At 42.4% G+C, this 17,680-nt stretch overlaps 1 protein-coding gene across 2 annotated transcripts in view; it reads right to left on the bottom strand.

Annotated features, from left to right (window-relative positions):
- Positions 1 to 17,680, bottom strand: part of CDH13 (cadherin 13) — a gene marked incomplete at its 3' end in the record, with an annotated part of 1,039,464 nt that overhangs the window by 511,245 nt on the left and 510,539 nt on the right. The gene's annotated exons all lie outside the window — the stretch shown is intronic.

Below are 17,680 nucleotides of genomic sequence, written 5' to 3'. Positions count from 1 at the left end.
ATAGTGGTGACTTCTTCAACCTAAAGCCCAAAGAAAGAATGGTTATGAGGAGCAGAGCCCCCACCAACTCTCAAAGGGCATGGAGCTTAATTTGACCTTTGTAACTTTGAAAAATTGAAATTAGGAGTTGCTTATCACACAGCAGAGCCTAACTGTCCTGATTAATGCATGGAGTGCTTAGGTGAACAGGGTCTGCAGCTCAGAACTCACAAACAATGTGGACTTACTGAAAGTCATGTGGCCTCTCTGAGCTTCATTCCCTTCCTCAGCAAAATAAGGGAAATAATGCCTATCCCAAAAGATAAATGACCTGGGAGATATTAAATGCTCAAGAACATAAATATGCTCAATAATGTCAGACAATTATTTTTGTTATGAGTATTAAATAGTAAACATGATAATGATAATGGCACTGATGATAAAAAAAGGCTACCATTTATTCAAGACTAATTCCCTACTGTACACAATTTTCAGAAGTTTACATACCTTAGTTCATTTAATTCTTAAAATAACTCTGTTGGGGTAGGTACTGATATTAATCTCCACTTCACTGAGGAAGAAACTGAGTCCCACAAACCTTGCCAAAGTCAGCTAGATAATGACTTTGGATTTGAACCCAAGTATCCAGAGCCCAAGACCCTATTCTATATGGCCAACTGATTGACGTGTGCTGGGTTGAGTAGGAGCATCCCAGGAGTAGAATCAACAAAGCATCAAACCCTAGCACTGCAGAAAGTGCTCTCGACCCCAGGAAGACTGCAGACAAGATGTTCATCTCAGGCCTGTGTCAGCAGTAGAGCCAAAATTAGGGCCTTCCACGTCACAATCCCCAGATTTTCATGTATCCAATGGGTCACCGCTTCCTTTGTACATTACATTTTTTGGCAGGAATATCTCTACCTTCTCACACCCCCTAAGCATTGTCATAATAATGGTGTAAATTGGAGGTTTCCACATGCATTCTTCCATCCAAAAAAATAATAAATTAATCATGCTCTTGGGCACTGTTGAAACACACACACTTTATCTCTTACTAACTTGCCAAACTTTCCTTCCTTGTTGTTGCTCTGCTCCTCACCCTCCATCAGTTCAGATTTTTATAGTTCCCAAAGAAATATTAAACCAAATATTTATGCACTCATCTGAACCACAGTTCAGAGAAAGCAATGTAACAAAATCAGCATTATGAACCTGGAGCTATTCCCATTTGGAAGTAATAAACACGAACAATTGAACAATTTCTCCCTGGAAATGCATGTTGGCTGCCCTTTACTGAGAGAGTTTCAATGCTTATTCTTATTATTCTTATAATTCAGAACAAATTTTAATGTTAAATGCTTGGAAACACAAGCCATGTTAAACATAAATAAAATTTCAATCATTTCCAATGGAAAGCCTGACATTCTCTCCTGCCTTGCATGTGCCTCAGTTAGAAGGGCCTGTGTGTGGCTTTGAAGTTCTGAATTCCCCGAAGCAGCTGCTATCTCCGATAATCGGATCACCCTGATTAAAACCTTTCAAGGCTGCCCACACTCCACACTTTTAGAAAAAATTCAGGCTCCCCTAGTAATGCTCCCTATAGTTTGTTTCCTGCCTCTGTCTTCAGCCTCAACTGTCCTGGTGTTCACACACATCTCCCTACTCTGTTTTGTTGCCTCCTCCACATTGGGCTTATCCCTGTTTCAGCCCCGGAGTTCCCCTCTTCTGACTCAGAGGCTCCCATTGGGAACCTGAGCCTGGCCAATCAGATTATCTCTTAGGCAAGCCTGGGACTGGGAAAGGGAGAGACTTGATTCAATTAGCTGAGGGCTGTGGACCCCTAAAGTCTAGTCAGTTTGAAAGCTGAGTCCACTATTCTGGGGAGACCATTTGGGCGGTAAGTATGGACCTTGACAAAGAAAATAGTGTGCTGGGACAACTGCTATCCTTATGTGTATTGAAGCCAGTTCATGCTCAAGCATGATGTTACCACTGCAGCTGGTAAAATCTCCTCTGCAACACGTCTCAGGCTTGGTCTCCAAGTTACATCGCCCACAAAAATATCATAGCCCCCTTTCCAATGCTATCTGGTAAATGGCTTTAACTCACCAGGATATTACCAAGTAGATGTCTGTATTTCTCATTCCTTCATTGTCCCTCAAATCTCTAATCACTCATATCTTCAAAGAGGGCTCCCCTGACCACCTTCTTTAAAAATATAGTAGCTTCCCTCCCAATATCCTCCTCTATGCTCATTGCCCTGCTTTGTGTTTCTTCACAGAACTATCACCACTTGACATGGTTATTGGTTCGTTATCACCACCATTAAACTCTATGCTCCATGTTAGCGCAGACTTGTGTTTTGTGCATTGCTGTGAACAGTGCATGGTGCACAGAAGACAAATAAACAAAGAATCTATGCAAAGAGAAGCTGGAACGAGAGACCATACAATAACAAAGGAAAGAAAATTAATGCATAAATCAATGAACATGCACAGCGACTTTGGTTTCAAGCTGGCTTCTCAGTTTCTGGTAAGGACCAGCTCTGCTTCTTGGGTTTGAGTTCTGAGAGATGCTCTGGTATCCTCCCAACAGAGTCATTCTGAATGATCCCCTAATGAAATGATCCCAATGAGACACCCATTTTTAAGATCCCAATGATCCCAATTTTTAAGAATCAGCATCATGTGACTTGAAAATTAACAGGCCCATGCATATAATGGATTGACTTAGGTAAACATCTTTCTTCTTCTGAAGCTTATGGCTGCCTAAAATATAGCTTTTCCAAGGGAGGCCTAAGAAGAGAGGATCATTAAAACAGACTCAATAAAGCCTTTGTTAAAGCATTTCAGAAGATGCACAATAGACAAAAGAATTTGGTGTGGGGTATGCAGGGTCATTAAGTTGGTCTTACAACGATGATCCTTGGGTACGCACAACTGCCCAGTAAGTGCCTTGTGGGTGGTAATTCCTGAATAGATCATGCTGTGTGTGCATCTATCCCAAGTCCACAGAGGTAGGTAGAGGCGGGTGAGGTAGGAGCCAGAGGAAACTCACATTTGAGAAAGAAGCAAGGGGATGTGTTCTGTACCACATGAACACAGCGGAACCCCTTGAGTGATTGAAAATGTAGAAAAACGGGGCAGGTGGCACAGTTTTGGACATCACCTAAAGTCATACAGAAGGGGAGACTGGCTTAATTTGTTGTTTCAGAGAATTTAATAACGAGATACTGAACAGATTTCAGCTCAAAAGAAGAAAGCCAACCTGAGGTTGGGGAGCTTTAGCTGACGGCACTGGCTGCTGGTGATGGAGAAGGCTGCCCCGAGCTGCCCAGGCTCACACAGCATCTGGTCAAGATGCGCAGAACGATCGATACGAGATAAACTCTGAGGTGGTTTCTCATTCCCAGCTGCTGCGATTCCTTCAGTCCGAAGCTTGAAGCAGCCCTGAAGGTGTATGGAGCCGTGCTGAGTGAACCAGGTGAAGGATGAAGCACTGTCCAGGGATCTCTGTTTAAACTCAACTCAGCCACGTTCTATGCATCGCCTGGGCAAGGACTCTCTTTCATTCCCTGTTCCTCCATTTCTCTAGGTGCCCAGCACTACCTATCATTCCTGCCCAAGCAGTGCAGCGGTTTGAAAAATGGTTTCTAGGTTAGTTTGTACTCTGGCTCCAACATGTCCTTGGTTTTTGACCTTGAACAAATCCTTTCACCCATACACGTATCACTTCCCTTTTCAGTTAAATGAGGGTCACTGGCCTGAGCCTCCATGCTCCTGGTAAGTACAGAGTACTGTGGCTGCCACACAGTAGGCACTCAATAAATGCTAACAATTATCTGAGCACATCGAAACACAACATGTCAATATCAGGAAGAGTAATTTCATAATTAAGAGGATTTCTTAAAACCTTCAAGTTGCATCCTACCTAATAATTGCTTTACTGAGGTGTTAACAAATGGCAGGTATGGTGCCAAAGCTTTAAGTGCATTTTACCAGGTATTTACTATTACTTCTACTTCCAAGATAGGAAGCATGAGACTCAGTGGGTGAAGTCATTTGTCCAACTGGGCTATGCAGCCAGTTCAGGGGCAGGGCCAGACATGGAAACCTCTGAGATTAGCTGAGTCCATCCAGAGCTCTGGATGCTGGTGTGGTGCCAAGTCCCAGCTGCTCAATTCCTCACAACTCAACCCGACACCTCCTCAAGGAGCAGGGCTGCCGCTCCCAGGCCTTGGCTGGGTTACAGAGAGGATAACTGGGTCTTCTGAGCAGGGGTCCCTCAGCACGCCAGGACCCCAGCCCACGCGGCGCAGAGGGTGCTCACTGTTACAGTCCGGGGCCTGGCCCATATGTGCAGATTTATATGCCACACCATGAAAATAAATGCAGGCACAGTCCTGGTGCTTTCTGACTTGAAGCCAAACAAATTTACCCAGGCTCATTTGTCAGCTGCCGTAAACCTCCTCCGACCCAGCCTAGCTCATCCCGCCTCCCAAGTTCCTTAGTTGTTATAAGCTTATCACAGAAGTAAATCAAAAGGTTCTCAAGAGGAGAAGAAAAGATAAAAGCAAAAAATGCAGCATCCCTCAGAGAGGAATATTTTTTATAGTTCCACAACTCTAGCAATTCTGTCTTTAAAAAAAAATCCATTATTTAATTTTAGTACCATGAAGGTGCTAGTGGTGAATAATGGCTCCTCTTCTACCTTCTAGTATTTCTAAAATATTAATACTGGCTGGATACCTCTCCTAAGGGGAAGCAGAAGTTGAATATTTTATAGGCTCCTGAGTCCTGTTCCCACACTATGAATTCATTTGATTACGACCAATCATATGCTCTGGGTTCTTTGAATTATGACTGCACCAAAGGATGGGGGCCTCACAGTGGGTGGAGAGGGTAAAATATGTTGTCAAATAATACCTTTCTCATTTTTTTCTTTGTCTAAGTCTTTTCTACTAGCCATCAAGATGCACCTCCTATCTCTGCACTAGACTTGAGCTGTGAATCCTAAATAGAAGCTGCAAGGGGCATCCAGCTTCACCCGGGGCAGGTCAAATGTCCCTCAAGATTAACAATCACTTATTATGTCTGTAGCTGCAAATTGTTGATGCTAAACTTTGAACACTGAGTCCCAACCTATATATTCTCAAGCAGATCATAATGTTGTGTCCGTGTGTGCATGTGTGTACATGTATGTATATGTGTGCGTGTGTGTGTATGTGTGTGTAGTGAGTGTACATGTGCTTGCTCTATCTGTACACTTGGGGAATACAATAAGGAATAAGGACACTATTTTGGAATAAACTCTAAATAGTACTGTAAATTGTACTCGGCAATAACTTTTCTTAAAAAATCAGTTTTTCCTCCTTTTCAAAACTAATACATGTAATAGGAAAACTCTGGAGAATAAATCAAAGAAAAAGATAGAAAAACAAGATGGTCAATATCCCACTTGATAATTACAACTATTTTAATACATGAATGACTCCTTTCCAGTCTTTTAAATAGGTGCAGCTACATAAATATATTTTCAATTGAGTTTTTATTCTGAGATAATTGGAAGTTTCATATGCAGTTGCAAGAAATACCCTTTACCCATTTTTCTTCAATGGTAACATTTTGTAAACTGTAGTACAATATCCACTCAGGATATCGACATTGATTCAACCCACAGATTCTATGCAGATTTCCCATTTATTTCATTTATTTGTACTAATTCTCTCTCTCTCTCTCTCTCTCTCTCTCTCTCTCTCTCTCTCTCTCTCTGTGTGTGTGTGTGTGTATTTAGTTCTAGGCAAATCTGTCACATGTGTAGGTTTGTGTGTCCCTCTCCACTATTAAGCTACTAACCAGTTCCATTTATAACCATACCCTCTTCTCTCCCATATAGCATCTCTTCCCCACATCCCTGGCAACCACTAATCTGTTCTTCATTCCCATAATTTTGTCATTTAAAAATGCCATGTAAGTGAAACCATAATGCATGTAACCTTGGGATTGGCTTTTTTTCCACTCAGCTTAGTTCCCTGGAGATTGTTGTTCTGTATCAATAATTCACTTATTTTATTGCTGAGAAGTATTCCATGGTATGAATATACCACAGTTTCGTCAACTATTCACCTGTGGAAGGACATCTGGGTTGTTTTCACTTTCTGGCAATTATGAATAAAGATGCTATGAACATGTGTGCACAGGTTTTTGTATAAACACAGTCTTCATTTATCTGAGATAGATGTCTGGGAGTACAATCGTTGTTTCTTATGATAACTACCAAGCTGGTTTCTAGAATAGGTTTATGGCTTTACAGGCCCACCAGCAGTGGATGAGTGGTCCAGTTTCTCACATCCTCACCAGCATTTGTAATAATTACTATTATTTAACCCTTCTAATGGATATGTACCGATAGCTCACTGTAGTTTTAATTTGCATTTTTCCTCATAGCTAATGAGGTTGAACATCTTTTCATGTGCTTATTTGCCATCTGTACATCCTCTTTGGTGAAATAGCTGTTCGTGACTTTTGCCTATTTTCTAATTAGGTTGATTAGGGAATTTTGAGAGTTCTCCATATTTCTACATACTAATCCTTTGTTAGATATTTGGTTTGTAATTTTTTTTCTAGTTTGCAGGTTGCTTTCTCATTCTCTTGACAAAGCTTTTCCTAGACCAATAGTTTTAAATTTTGACAAGGTTCAATTTGTCAAGTTTTCCTTTTAGACATCATGTTCTTTGTGTGATGTCTAACAACTCTATGTCTAGCCCTAAATCACTAAGATTTTCTCCCATTTTTCCTAAAAGTTTCAGTTCACATTTCACATTTTCATTCATGATCCATTTGGAGTTACCTTCCTGTGAGGCATGGGGTTTACCTTGAGGTTCACTTTTTGCCTTTGGATGTCCGTTGCGCCAGCACCGTTTGCTAAGGTAGCCCGCCTCTGCCATGGGATTGTGTTAGCCCCCTGTTAATAACGGGCTGGGCACATTTGTGTGGCTCTGTTTCTGGGTTGTGTACTGTGCTCTGTTGAGCCATGTGTGTGCTCCTCTGCTGTGCCACACTGTCTTGATAACTACAGCTATATTGTCTGTCTCAGCAGCGGGTAGAGTCATTCCTCCCACTCTCTGCTTCTTGTTCCAGATTGTTAACCTACCCCGGGGCCTGTGCCTTTCCACATACAGTTTAGGATAAGCTTGCCTATGCCTGCAGGACACCTTGCTGGGGTTTTTAAAATAAGAATTACATTAAAGCATAAACATATCTTTATGTTCTTTTTCTAAACACTATCATGAGCATTTTCACTATTATTACTAATTCCTTTATAATGGCTACCCAATATTTTAAAATAGATATACTATCATTTAACAACCAGTACAGTAATAATGGGCCCTTTTCAATTACACAAATGTGAACAAGTCTACCAAAACATCTTGCCAAAAAAAAAAAAAAAAAAGAGAAATCTCTGCATTTTGAAATATTTCCTTTGGACAGGTTCCCAGAAGTGGGGTTACTCAAACAAGAATGAGGTCTATTCTTACAATTAATTCTATTTGGATATTCTTTCACATATTTACCTATATGTGAAAAATATTATCATATTTAAAAGTTCACTTTGCTATGCATTTGAACGTTAAAGTAGGAAACATGCTTATCATAGCAGAAAAGGGAGACTACGGGAATGGCGAATAACGCAGCAACTACGACTTCCCAACCATGATGCTGTGATACCTGCTTGGCCTGACTCTGCACTAGTGTTGCCACCTACCTGCTCTCAGGTGATCCGCTCACCTATCCAGTGAAGGCAGCTAAGTAAAATCAATGCCCATTTCACTACTTTAGGACAGTGATTTGCTACTAAAATGTGTGTTTTTTAAAAATCTTTTCATCTTTAAGAAAAAAGACTTAGTTAAATCATTTTATTTTTACCTAAGAAAGGGGAAGGGACAAATTGACCAGCCTAATCTTCCCCCTTACTGTTCTGGCCGTGAAAATGGCTTGTTACAGCCATGGCTCCGGAAGGGAGGTGAGAATAATCAATGAGAGCCTGGGAGGGCCGACACGGTTCCACTTACGTTTCTATTCCTCCTAATTGGGTTTTCTCCTCTTTTTCTAATGGAAGTGGAGCTTGCATGGAGAGACAGGAAAACAATTTTAAAAGCATGCTGGCTCTGCAGTGCTAACAGCAAGCATAATCACCCTCACAACACAAGTCTTAAAAGCTGAGTTCTTCTGAGGACTCAGGACAGAGGTGACCGTTGGGGCCATGTCGGGGTGCACTTAAACCCTGAAGTGTGTCCAGAAGAAGCTGCAGCCAGAGGAGAGGAAAGCCCCAGGCCACCCGTGGGCCACAGCATCACATTATTTATAAAAGCCTGTCTTCATGCTCTCCAATGTTGGGATCAGGTGTCCTTGAAAATTGTAAGGTAGAAAAGCACTCAAACTATAAACACTGGGATGCAGATAAAAATCCCTTGTGTAAATGGCAGCTCTTCTAGTAGAAATATTTGATTCTTCCTCCCCAGGTGGTGGGGGCAAGGGACACAGAGTGGGGAGAAGTTAATATTAGTTGAGTGTCTGCTATGGGACAGGCAACTTACGAGGGGCCTCTCATGTTTTTATGTTACTTTTTATCATCTTAAAGGGGCAGTGTTAGCCCATTTCACAGAGAGTAGGAAGTGGAGCTCTAAATAGCTGAAGTGCATTTTCCAAGAAGAGCTGTTGCTCAAAGCAGAGCTGGTCTGAGGCCAGGCTGAGTTCTTTCTCTAGCACTCCCTGGTGATGGTGCAGAGGAAGACAGAAACGGAGCCAATGAGTTAAGTCAGAAGCTCAGATACAGCAGTAAATCAACAAAGTGACGAAGACAGGAGCCCTCAACTCTGTGTCTGAACCTCCCTCTTTCACAAATAAATGGAATTCGGGGATTGTGGGAAAGGGCCTCAGGGAGACCCTGCCTCCTTCCCGTGGGGTATAGTCTTGGGCTCCGGCACCCTGCAGAGAACCCACACCAAGGGAGAGAAGGGAGACAAACAGCCCCTGTCCTGTGCCCGGGCCGGGTGCACAGCACGCAGCCGCATGCAGAGCGAGGGCTTCCCGTTCTTGCTCAGACATTTAGTTATCTGTTTGCCAGAGAACACACCATGAAATCTCTCTAACCCTCAGCTCCCTCCACTGTAAATGGGGATAATACCCTCCTGGAGGCTCACTTTGAAGATGAAAATAGAGATTATGTAGGTAAAGAGCTGACACCTGGAGTGGCTCAACATCTGCTAGCATTGCAGCTATGATCACGGATACCCTGCCAGCCTTTGCTCACGCATATCTCCACACCTCCCTGGATGCTGACAATTCTCCAACTCACAGTGCTGCCCATCAGGCCAGAAGCACTGTGCTCACCAGGGGAGCCGGGAGGCTAGGTATGTGCCCTCTGACACCCAGATTCCACTTGTACCTCCTTCCCCCCCCCCCCCCCCCCCGCCAGGGAAGCCTCCTTCTTGGCCAAATCTTCCACCACAACTTCGGAGACACTGTGGATTTGGTTCCAGACCACTGCAATAAAGTGAGTATTGCAATAAAGCAAGTTGCAATCTTTTTGCCTTCAATTTGCAAAAAAACTGCAACCTCTGTGAAATGGAATAAAGCAAAGCACAATAAAATGAGGTATGTATGTATATAATTCCACTCTTTCTTCTCTTTAAGAGAAATGGTTTTTGTGTTGTTTTTTTGGGGGGTGGGGGGTGAAAACACATGTACCACTTAAACTCTGCAGAGAAAAAGGAAACCCTCCTCTTTTAGATGTATTGATTCCTGTGTTTAACACAATTCTCATCCTGTCCACACTCACTGGGCACTTGTTGGGCAACAGTGCACTGGAGTGTACATTTATAGCCACCCAGAGATTACATCCCCTCAGCCTCCCGGAATTCACAGCCTTGGAGAAGACTCGGGTGACATACCATATGGCAACATGGAGCAGCCAAATGTACATCCATGCAATTAACCACAGAGACTCAGGCCCTGCTTGGGCCTTCTTTTGCATTTCTTCTTTGGTACAGCTCTGGGGAAATTATTTTTCCTAGAGCATGATGTCCTTTTTATGTGGGGAGAGGGTTGGGAAATACGCAAAGCACCATAAACAAAATTTCATTTTGTGATAAAGCCAGACAAATTGCAAAAGCACTGGGATCATGTTGAGCAATTCTTCCAGAGGCCGCAACCCAAAATGCTCCAGGAAGAAGACCCTGCGCTCTCTATTTCCCCCATAGTCCCCGCAGAGCTGAACCCACAACCCAGTCCCCGCATGTAATCAACACCCAGTAGTTACCTGGTGAATGTTGTGTGTACAAAAGAAGCAGCTGCTCTCGTGTTTACAAACTACAGTTGAATCTCAGAGATTTCGCGGGTTTGGTTACAGATCACGGCAATAAAGCAAGTATCGCGATGAAGTGAGAGACTATTTTTGCTAGTGGAGGGACTTGCCTTCAATTTGTAAAACTTGCAACACCTGCAGAGCGCAGTAAAAGGAGGTGTGCCCGTGTTTCCAAGGGTTTTGGAGCAAGGCGTGTACTAGGAGCCAAGAACTATGCCAGGTGCTGTAAATAGCACAAGAGCACTAAGGAGACAGGCTGATTGGTGTGGGGCTCGGTGCTTCAGGTGCCTTTCCGTCCATTTTGACCATCACGTCAATCCTATGCATTTCTGTCTCTTTTAGTAATTAAATAAACTCTGTAGGTGGCTTTATTATCCCATGTACAGAATGGGAAACTGATGCTGAGAGCAGGTAAGAAATTTGACCAAGTCCCTACAAGTATGCATCAATATGCAGCCTAGATAAAATAAAAAACACTTATGATATCCTACAAGATTATGTGCCAGTGTACTAACCACCTACAAGGTATAATCTCCTATGACCCTCCACAAAACTTTAGGACATAGACTCGTATTACTTCCACATTACAGGCAAAAAAAACCCTCAGGCTTAGGTTAAGAAATTTCCCTGAGGACCATTTAAGCCTTTCTGCCCACTGAGCCTTTGCTCTGAATCCCTACATTAGCAATCAGATCGATAATTTGCAAAGATTTTAACCAAAAAAGAACATTCCTACCTCAAACCTGCCCTTTAAGTGACCAAAACTAGCAGACTGAGAAATGGCCAGGGCAGTTGTTTCGGCCAGCTTAGTAATTCTGAAGTAACGAAAGGGGACTCCATCAATTGCTTAGCAATTAGCCATTATGAGAAGATGGGGGGAAATCCAATTGACTGTTTGGTAGAGCAGGAAGCATTTTAAATGTCACCGCAGTGAGAGAAATATTTGAAAATTTGTCTTCATAATGGTTAACTAATTGCAATCTTCAGATTTTATTGCCTTGAAAAAATAACTCAATTCAAGAGACAAAGTATTAACACTTGGGGCTATTTCTCCTTTGTCTTAGTTAGCATCAAAGGGAGGCATGCAAATTGATCAATCCTTATAATCTAAAAAGACCCTCCTAATGAACAGCCTCCTTGAGGCAGAGTCAATGTGATATTCATCATTTTATCATCTATATGTGCTTAGTACAGTAAGGGGATGCATGGCAGGTGCTCAAAACATGTTGGCTAAATTGAATTAATATTGAAAATAACTTCTGAGGTCTATCCCCAATCCTGAGTCCCTTTACATGAAATTCTAGAGTGGTATATGCAATTTGACAGTTTTATTTTTAATTTTTATTTATTTATTTTCTTTATTATTTAAGGTTTGACTTTTGTATAAATATAGTGAAGTATGGTGTTCATAGATTTCTTTAGCTAGCAGGCTATCCATCCCCTTGTGGTGTCAGCCCTCCCACCTTCCCGGTGACAATCAGCTGTTGCCACAGCCATTCTGTCATGACATGCCTCCACTCCCACACAAGGACGTGCTCATGTCAAACCAAACCCATTTCTCTGGCCTCAGATGAGATGACTTCAGCAATATGCATTTGCCCAAAGTTGGACCAATCTGTAAGCTGGTGGGGAAGCCTTCTTGTCTTTGCTGATGCTAGAAGGGGGCTGTTTGTGCTGTTTGGAAAAAGACTGTGTACAAGAAGGAGACAATGAGGCCAACATACAAAGGGGGAGCAGATAAGGAACTCTTCTGAGTCTAGGATCCACCTGTTCTAAAGCCCGATGTACCCTGGGACTTCCTGGCTATGGGGGTCAACAAATACCTTTTTATTTCAGCCATGTGACTGTGTTCCAGTCACACACAACCTTCAAATTCTGACTAATAGAATCCCTTTCCAGCGACTACAGTTATTTTTGTTTTGGTTTCATAATATTGGGGCAATCAGAATAAAAAATGAACTAGAGGTTGAGAACAATATGAAGGGGTAGGCTGTAGAGGAGGTTTAAACTTTGAGATAAGACTTTGTGAAGCCCCAGGGAAGCTGGGGGCAAAGCAATCTACTCGGAAGGTGTGGTCCTGCATGAGGGGTTTGGGGGCGGGGAGAGCTGGCAGCTGTGCCTGAGAGGCTGGGAGAACACAGGAGGCAGGAATCCACATAGCCCTAAAGTCAGAAAGGGGCCACAAATTAGAATGGGAGCGACACAGAGAAACAAAAATGAAAGCTTTTACGTTATCTTCCTCAAAGAGAAAAAGAGTTAAATATTGAAATATAGAATTGAGTTCCTTTCTAAAGATCCTATCAAACATAGCTGATGAAAATGGGAAATACACCTTGCTGTATTACTAGTGTAAGATAAGTAAATGTCAATGAATGTCTATGACTGAGATCCCATGGTTATAGTAGAAGTTAAAAATGAGGTTCATCAGTGGCCTCGCTCCAACTGTCCCCCATCCCAAGGTCTCCAGCAGCCATGTGCAAACCCACTGCGACAAACAAGGGAGAGAACGTACAGTGTGAGGAGCTGAAGAAGGCACAGTAAACGGTAATAATTGCTTATAAAATTTTATGGTTGGCCATTAATCTTAACCACCTCAATTTCTAAAAAGAAAGATTCATGGTCTTTTTAAATAGGAAAAATTCGAGTTTATGAGGAATTTAATAATATTCATGCTGAAGCAATAAGAAATTCCCAAAGTCTTAAATTTTCTGCAGACTTTGGAGTAGAGGCAGCTTGTTCTAGTAGAAAAAAAACGACAGGGTTGAGAGACCTATAGCTAAAGCCTGGCACATGGAGCCTTTAGCAAGTCCCTGAATCTCTCTGAGCTTTCATTTCCTCGTCTGGGAGATGGAGGAGAGGCTTTGCAAAACTGCAGCAAGGGTAGAAAAGAGGGTAGGAAAGTTCAGAGTCACACAGCCTGGCATGCAAGTAGTGGTGCTCAATAAAACAGAGCTGTAGTCATCATTTCAGAAAACTTCCCAAGCATCTCCAGATCCATCATGACCACTCCTCTCCCCTTCACCATCATAACTCTGGGCCACATCCCATTACTTCTAGAACGTGAATAACTACCTCCCACCCTCCCCCCACAGTCTACTCTCCATCCATGAGCCAGAGTGTCCCTATGAAGATGTACACAGATCATGTCTCTCTTCCTCCAAAACCCTCATGTGAAATGGCTTTCTCTCTCAACTACAGTAAAAGCCAAAGTCCTTCCAGTGTACTCCAAGGCCTTTGATTGTCTGGCCCACACTTCTGTCTCATATCCCCTTGCTCACTCTGCTCCAGCCCCACTGGCCTCCCTGGCATTTCCAGAACATTCCAGATATGCTCCTGCCTCAGCTTTTGCTCTCTAGTTTCCTCTATCTAGTATTCTCACCCCCCTCTCCCTTCCCCATGCACTCCTGTGCCCTCCTTCCTCAGGTGTTCCCACTGATGGCCTTCCTAAAAACCCTACTTAAAATTGCAACCCGAGAAAGAAGAACAAAGAAGAACCAGATATCAAGCTGTATTACAAAGCCACTGTTCTCAAAACAGCCTGGTACTGGCACAAGGACAGACATATAGATCAATGGAATAGAATAGAGAACCCAGAAATTGACCCAAACCTCTATGCTCAATTAATATTTGACAAAGGAGGCAAGAACATACAGTGGAGTCAAGACAGTCTCTTCAATAAATGGTGTTGGGAAAATTGGACAGATACATGCAAAAAATGAAACTGGACCACCAACTTACACCATACACAACAATAAACTCAAAATGGATGAAGGACTTAAACATAAGACGGGAAACCATTGAAATACTAGAGGAATACAAAGGCAGCAAAATCTCAGACATGCCGAAGCAATTTCTTCACCAATACCACTCCTAGGGCAATGGAAACTAAAGAAAAAATAAACAAATGGGACTACATCAAAATAAAAAGCTTTTGCAAAGCTAAAGAAACCATCAACAAAACAACAAGAAAAAGCCCACTGCATGGAAGAACATATTTGCCAATGTTATCACCGATAAGGGTTTAATCTCCAACATTTACAGGGAACTCATACAACTTAATGAAAAGAAGATAAACAACCCAATCAAAGAATGGGCAAAGGACCTAAAGTGGACATACAGAAGGCCAAGAGACATATGAAAACATATTCAAAGTCACTAATCATCTGAGAGATGCAAATAAAAAATACAATGAGGTACCATCTCACACCTGTCAGAATGGCTATCATCAACAAATCAATAAACGACAAGTGCTGGCAAGAATGTGGAGAAAAAGGAACCCTCGTGCACTGCTGGTGGGAATGCAGACTGGTGCAGCCACTGTGGAAAACAGTATAGAGTTTCCTCAAAAAAATTAAAAATGGAACTCCCATTTGACCCAGTAATTCTACTTCTAGGAATATATCCCAAGGAACTAGAAACACCAATCAGAAAGGATATATACACCCCTATGTTCATAGTGGCACAATTTACAATAGCTAAGATTTGGAAACAGCCTAAGTGCCCATCAGCAGATGAGTGGATTAAAAAACTGTGGAACATCTACACAATGGAATACTATGCTGCGGTAAAAAAGAAGGAATTCTTTTTTTAAAATATATTTTATTGATTTTTTACAGAGAGGAAGGGAGAGGGATAGTTAGAAACATTCATGAGAGAGAAACATCGATCAGCTGCCTCCTGTACACTCCCTACTGGGGATGTGCCCTCAACCAAGGTACATGCCCTTGACCGGAATCGAACCTGGGACCCTTAAGTCCGCAGTCTGGATGCTCTATCCACTGAGCCAAACCGGTCAGGGCAAAAAAAGAAGGAATTCTTACCATTTGCAACAGCATGGATGGAACTGGAGAACATTATGCTAAGTGAAATAAGCCAGTCAGAGAAAGATAAATATCACATGATCTCACTCATTTGTGAAATATAATGAACAACATAAACTGATGAATAAAAACAGATCCAGAGACAGAGAAGCATCGATCAGACCAGAGGAACGGTAGGGGAGGGTGGGGGTAAGGGGGAGAGATCAACCAAAGGACTTGTATACATGCATATAAGCCTAACCAATGGACACAGACAACAGGGGGGTGAGGGCGTGAGTGGAGGGGTGGGGGGCAATGTGGGGATAAGGACACATATGTATACCTTAATCAATAAAGAAAAAACAAACAAACACTTCAACCTGCCCCCAATCTCCAGCGATTGTTTTCCACATTCTTTCTATCTTTATTAACTGTTTTTCTTTAAAAAATTTTTTTTTTGGAATCTCATCCTTAGGCCTCTCCATGTGCCTGGACTTCTCACAGCCTTATTTTATTAACTTTTAAAATTAACTTTTGACTTGTTGCTTTCCCGTTCTAGAAAGAAGACCCTAAGAGAGCAGGATTCTATTCATTGCTGTATCCTTAAATCATATAGCAATTCTCATCATGTAGCCAGAGCTCAGTACATTTTTGCTCTACAGATGAATGAACCACTTAACTCCTCATGTCAGTCTGCAAATCGTTTCTCCTGGGCTGTAAAAACCTGCCCCATCACAGAGAACCCTGCCCGAGATGCCCCTGCCAGCACATCCTAAGGTTGTCTGGACAATACAATGAGGTGGTAGAATCAGAGCATCTGGGTGTGAATGGCTGGCTTTGCCAAAAGCTGTGGTTTCACTGCTGAGAAAGGGGCTGAGAAACCTACCAAAGCTGGCACTTGAGGGCGATTCAACAAGAGAGGTATTAATGCTAGGTTCATGAAGGCGTTCCAGGGATGGGAATGTCTTTCCTTGAAATGACTGTTGTGAGGATGAAGTAAAGTTGTTTATGAAATAGTAGTTCACAATTTTCATTTAAAATCTCCATCTCCTCACTTGTCCTTCTCCTTCACTGGGACCACCATCTGCCAGTTCCTGGACGGTCACCTCATTCTCTAACTCTCGCTCCCCATCAAAGTTCATCCTCCTGTTGTCCCATTCCTTTAACTCAACCTTTCAATTGTCCTGGGTTATTCATCTGATACTTCTTTACCATCAAGAAATTCAACTTTTTGTAACTCCTTTTAAAAAATATATATTTTATTGATTTTTTTTGTTTGTTTGTTTACAGAGAGGAAGGAAGAGGGACAGAGAATTAGAAACATCGATGAGAGAGAAACATCAATCAGCTGCCTCCTGCACACCTCCCACCGGGGATGTGCCCCCAGCCAAGGTACATGCCCTTGACCGGAATCAAACCTGGGACCCTTCAGTCTGCAGGCCGATGCTCTATCCACTGAGCCAAACCAGTTAGGGCTGTAATTCTTATTTTTAATTTTAATTTTTATTGATTTCAGAGAGGAAGGTAAGAGAGGGAGGGAGAGAGGGAAGGAGGGAGGGAGGGAGAGAGAGAGATCAATGATGAGAGAGAATCATTGATTGGCTGTATCCTGCATGCCCCCTACTGGGGATAAAGCCCACAACCTGGGCTGTGCCCTTGACTGGAATTGAATCCTGGACCCTTCAGTCCCCAGGCCAAAAGCTCTGAGCCAAACCGGCTAGGGAAACTTTTTGTAACTCTTAAGTCATTATTTCTCAACCCTAACTGTACACTACCACCTTTGAGTTGGGAATGAGTAAAAAATAATAACAATGTGCAAGCCACTATTGAGAGAATCTGGGTTACTAGTGCTAGGCTGGGGTTTGGGAGCCAGGATTTTTCTAGAATCTGGGTCAGTGTAATGTGCTGTCAGATTCAGAACCACTGGTGTTAAACCCTTCCAGGAAAGGCATTTAGATGTAAATGGGGTCTCTTGGGAGCACACACATGAATATATAACTTTTTCCAAAGGTAAAAACTTGGAAGACATTATGGGAGCAGCTTAGCCTTTCCACTTCATTGAAAACATCCCCCAAATGTGCTTGTCTAGCTACCAATAAGCAAAGGCCACTGTGAAGGCAAAGGTTGGGTCATAATTGACACACTGATGCTGATGGAGTCTACTTTAATGTCAGTGGAACGGTTTGAGCCTCTGATAAGATCTGGGTCCACACCCTCCACCCAGAAGAACAGTGAGCAAAGAGTTTGGCTCACGGTGGATGCTCCAGATAAACCTGGAGGCATACTTCACCCACCTGCCCCATGAAGCTCCCGAGAAAGTGTGCTTACATACATGTGGTACTGACATGCGTGTGTTCATAAGATACATGCATGTGATCAATATTTGTCTAATTTGAATTTTCTCTTCTGGATATACTGTGGATCTTTTTAATAAACTAAGTTTTGAACAAAGAAAATATACTCTAAATAACATTCAACAAAAACAAAACAATGACAACAGAAAACAGAACAAGAGAACCTGAAACACCGGAGGCAGA

Source organism: Cnephaeus nilssonii, assembly GCF_951640355.1.
Source record: "Cnephaeus nilssonii genome assembly, chromosome: 20".
Lineage (NCBI taxonomy): Eukaryota > Metazoa > Chordata > Mammalia > Chiroptera > Vespertilionidae > Cnephaeus > Cnephaeus nilssonii.
The sequence above is the reverse complement of the archived record's forward strand: the minus strand, read 5'-3'. Positions and strand labels throughout refer to the sequence as shown.